The 5,000-nt window shown below is 51.8% G+C and overlaps 1 non-coding gene across 1 annotated transcript in view; it reads right to left on the bottom strand.

The window, feature by feature from the left end:
- LOC124591756 overlaps nucleotides 1–236 on the bottom strand; it is a 1,910-nt gene extending 1,674 nt beyond the window's left edge. The window contains exon 1 of the ribosomal RNA XR_006977237.1: nucleotides 1–236. This exon is cut by the window's left edge and continues 1,674 nt beyond it. This is a non-coding gene — a ribosomal RNA (small subunit ribosomal RNA).
- Between the last annotated feature and the right edge of the window lie 4,764 nt (nucleotides 237–5,000).

Below are 5,000 nucleotides of genomic sequence, written 5' to 3'. Positions count from 1 at the left end.
GCCGACCGATTGGTTTTGATCTAATAAAAGCGTCCCTTCCATCTCTGGTCGGGACTCTGTTTGCATGTATTAGCTCTAGAATTACCACAGTTATCCAAGTAACGTGGGTACGATCTAAGGAACCATAACTGATTTAATGAGCCATTCGCGGTTTCACCTTAATGCGGCTTGTACTGAGACATGCATGGCTTAATCTTTGAGACAAGCATATGACTACTGGCAGGATCAACCAGGGAGCTGCGTCAACTAGAGCTGAGCAGCCGGCCGCCCGGGAGTGTGTCCCGGGGGCCCGCGCGAACACGCAAGCGTCCGCTCAATTATTCTGCAAACAGGAGGAGGCTGAGCTCCCCTGCACAATACACCTCGAAACCCTCTCAGGTCCCGGCGGCGCGCAGCGCCGTCCTAAGTACTTGGTCGGGTTCGAGAGAGGCGCAATCGCCCGGAGTTTGGCGAGTAGACGCTTTAGGTGCGACCACCCGTGCTCCCAACTGAGCTTGCCGCTGCCGACAGAGGCCCGGGAGCGTGCTGTCGTGGCATTGCCGGCGGGAGACAACACGCGCCACCTACGGTGACCGGCAGCTCCAACGCCAGCGCCACAGAAGGACAAAAGCCCCACTTGGGTGCCGAAGCGAACTCTCCCAGCACAGCGCACGCGCCAACACGTCCGCACAGCTGCGATACAAACCACCTGCGAGAACCGCAGAGGCGACCGAGCAGCAGACGGCGTCGCGGCGCCGAGCGCCGGGCGGCGGCGCATCCTCAGCGCACACAGTCCTCAATCGGACCAGCACACTGCAGATGTCCACCGCGCTTCGCACCGGGCCCGCGAGGACCTACTTTGGCCGCACGGCGCCGCGTGCAGGGTGCGCCGGCGCGCAGCTGCGCCGCCTGCCGCCTCCGTCGGCCGGCGCGCCTGCCACTGGCCGCCCCCACCAGCCGGCTGTAGCGCGTGCGCCCACGCACCGCGCGGCCAGCACGCCGGGAGGCCCCCCCTCACCGGCCGGGGACGGTCCCACCCAGCCACCGCCGCGTATCGCTTCACACCCAGATGCCATTCACGTTCGTGGGCATGGTGGGTATCGCTGGAACAACCGGTTGGTAGCTCAACCGATCGTCGCCATCACTGATTCACCTCTAGCGAGAACAACCGCACCACAACGGTTTACCAGTTGTTCATTTGCATAACGTCACCAGCAAACGTAGGCGTCCATCGCCATTTGCAAATTCAACGATTGTTGCATGCCTGTGTCAGGTGTCACGACACACTATGTCTGCCCACATACACGCAACAACATGTGCACGCTTGGCGAACACGTGGAAGGTGGCCCCCGTACGTATGCGATGTCCATTGCGCGAACGACTGTCAACCGGCCTCTGTCGCATGTCGCAGATGTGGAACGCAGTGCACCATGCTATCACGGTGTGTGAGAAGAGACGACTACGTCTGACAACACGCGCCACTACATCAACAGACGGCTCATGCTGATCGCCATCCAGGGCATACCACACTGCAATCCAGCTCTTATAGGGAGACGACACGTAGCTGAGTGCACAACATTTGGACCGCATGGTTCGCCGTTGTTGGCGCAGTCGTTGTACGGTCACATGTACCACGATGTATCATTCAGTACATGAGGACCAATGTGCAGTACAGTGTGTGATTTGGACGTACAACATCAGCGGACAGTTGACACAGGCCGTACCACAGCGTAGGCTAAGTGCTTCGCACATGCGAATGCCAATGAACAACTGCAAATGCCAATGAACAACTGCAAAGGGCATTGAGCATGTACGTCCTGCTGCCATCCACATTACAGTGTATAGCTGCAAGGTGTTTAACATGAAGCGATACACTGGGGACCGGGCAGTGCGAGTAGCAAACTATATTGCGGGGGTTGCAGTTAGGCAACACTACACTAATTTAACGCGTCGTATGACAATTACAGAGCAGGTTAAGGCCCAACGTGTGTTGGGTTAAGGCCCAACGTGTGTTGGGTTAAGGCCCAACGTGTGTTGGGTTAAGGCCCAACGTGTGTTGGGTTAAGGCCCAACGTGTGTTGGGTTAAGGCCCAACGTGTGTTGGGTTAAGGCCCAACGTGTGTTGGGTTAAGGCCCAACGTGTGTTGGGTTAAGGCCCAACGTGTGTTGGGTTAAGGCCCAACGTGTGTTGGGTTAAGGCCCAACGTGTGTTGGGTTAAGGCCCAACGTGTGTTGGGTTACGTTAAGGGGCAATGTGGGTTACGTTAAGGGGCAATGTGGGTTACGTTAAGGGGCAATGTGGGTTACGTTACGGCGCAATATAGGTTACGTTACGGCGCAATATAGGTTACGTTAAGGCGCAATATCGGTTACGTTAAGGCGCAATACAGGTTACGTTAAGGCGCAATACAGGTTACGTTAAGGCGCAATACAGGTTACGTTAAGGCGCAATACAGGTTACGTTAAGGCGCAATACAGGTTACGTTAAGGCGCAATGCAGGTTACGTTAAGGCGCAATGCAGGTTACGTTAAGGCGCAATACAGGTTACGTTAAGGCGCAATACAGGTTACGTTAAGGCGCAATACAGGTTACGTTAAGGCGCAATACAGGTTACGTTAAGGCGCAATACAGGTTACGTTAAGGCGCAATACAGGTTACGTTAAGGCGCAATACAGGTTACGTTAAGGCGCAATACAGGTTACGTTAAGGCGCAATACAGGTTACGTTAAGGCGCAATACAGGTTACGTTAAGGCGCAATACAGGTTACGTTAAGGCGCAATACAGGTTACGTTAAGGCGCAATACAGGTTACGTTAAGGCGCAATACAGGTTACGTTAAGGCGCAATACAGGTTACGTTAAGGCGCAATACAGGTTACGTTAAGGCGCAATACAGGTTAGGTTAAGGCGCAATACAGGTTAGGTTAAGGCGCAATACAGGTTAGGTTAAGGTACGACATAGGTTAGGTTAAGGTACGACATAGGTTAGGTTAAGGTACGACATAGGTTAGGTTAAGGTACGACATAGGTTAGGTTAAGGTACGACATAGGTTAGGTTAAGGTACGACATAGGTTAGGTTAAGGTACGACATAGGTTAGGTTAAGGTACGACATAGGTTAGGTTAAGGTACGACATAGGTTAGGTTAAGGTACGACATAGGTTAGGTTAAGGTACGACATAGGTTAGGTTAAGGTACGACATAGGTTAGGTTAAGGTACGACATAGGTTAGGTTAAGGTACGACATAGGTTAGGTTAAGGTACGACATAGGTTAGGTTAAGGTACGACATAGGTTAGGTTAAGGTACGACATAGGTTAGGTTAAGGTACGACATAGGTTAGGTTAAGGTACGACATAGGTTAGGTTAAGGTACGACATAGGTTAGGTTAAGGTACGACATAGGTTAGGTTAAGGTACGACATAGGTTAGGTTAAGGTACGACATAGGTTAGGTTAAGGTACGACATAGGTTAGGTTAAGGTACGACATAGGTTAGGTTAAGGTACGACATAGGTTAGGTTAAGGTACGACATAGGTTAGGTTAAGGTACGACATAGGTTAGGTTAAGGTACGACATAGGTTAGGTTAAGGTACGACATAGGTTAGGTTAAGGTACGACATAGGTTAGGTTAAGGTACGACATAGGTTAGGTTACGGTACGACATAGGTTAGGTTACGGTACGACATAGGTTAGGTTACGGTACGACATAGGTTAGGTTACGGTACGACATAGGTTAGGTTACGGTACGACATAGGTTAGGTTACGGTACGACATAGGTTAGGTTACGGTACGACATAGGTTAGGTTACGGTACGACATAGGTTAGGTTACGGTACGATATAGGTTAGGTTACGGTACGATATAGGTTAGGTTAAGGTACACATTGTTGTAAGGAAAGGTTTAATGGGGGGCGGGGCGGGGCGGCCGGTTTGTTGATTGTGATTATAGTAAGTGGATGCCTGCGGCATCATCTGATTTGCCACGTCAGGATGCACCTTTGGCTCATGACAGGCGGCGCTCTCATTCCATGCTTGTGGCAGACCTGTGTCTTTCATTCCTGCCATTGTTTGTGTGCTGTGAGAGGAGGCAGTATTGTGATGTTGGGTGCACCCCTGTGTAGGACATGTGTGGGTGTTGGTGGCTTGGCTGAGCAATGGTGGTTGTCGGGTGGGTGGGATATTCTGTTTTCTGAGTGGACCTCCCAGTCTGGTTATGACAGTGTGGATTGTCTAATGTGGCGGAGAGGATGCACTGGGTGTTGTTCCATGCTGGTGCTTACATATTGTCTGTGTGCGTGTTACAGGCAGAGAGTAGTGCGTGATAAGGGTGTGTGGCTGACGTGTGGTTGTGATTGTGAGCAGAGTCTTTCAGCATGTATACGGACAGTTGTATACATTATCTGTATTCTGATGGCTCTATCTATTACTAATCAGCGCCGTGTATACGTTTAATCCGGTTCCAGTCGAAACTGTTGTATCTCTGTACATTAGTGACACGGCGAGCCCGCTATGTAGTTACTCGTCTCGGCAGCTTCCACCGGTGTATGGCAAATGATTATAAGGAATCAGTCTAGTCGTCAATACCGATGGTGTGACGTCACATGTCTGGGGTGGGGGACGCTGCGCCCTTCCGGTGGGTCATGGCCTAGAAAGACTCTTCCCACGCAGGGGGGCGTGGACTGTCATTGACTCTTCCAGGTAATATACTTGCCGTACGTTCTTGCGACTGCGAGTGCAACGCTCACCGGTACCGACATGGATGGAGCGCCTCCTAGCTGACCGCTCAGCATCGGCATTCGTACAGAGAGCAACGCGGTCGCGTCTCTAGCTCGTAACTGGTACAGCCCGCAGCTCATGTATAGGGACATTCGGATATGTCGTCTCGATTATAATGGCTCTGCATCATTTACTAATCAGCGCCCTGTGTGTACTAATTCTGGTTCCAGTCAAGTTTTGCTGTTCTATTCCTGTTCAACAGTAGAACGGCGGCTCCACTACGTAGGTACTTCTCTCGGCAGCTTCC

Source organism: Schistocerca americana, unplaced genomic scaffold (genome assembly GCF_021461395.2).
Source record: "Schistocerca americana isolate TAMUIC-IGC-003095 unplaced genomic scaffold, iqSchAmer2.1 HiC_scaffold_873, whole genome shotgun sequence".
Lineage (NCBI taxonomy): Eukaryota > Metazoa > Arthropoda > Insecta > Orthoptera > Acrididae > Schistocerca > Schistocerca americana.
This window is presented reverse-complemented; position numbering and strand designations above follow the sequence as displayed.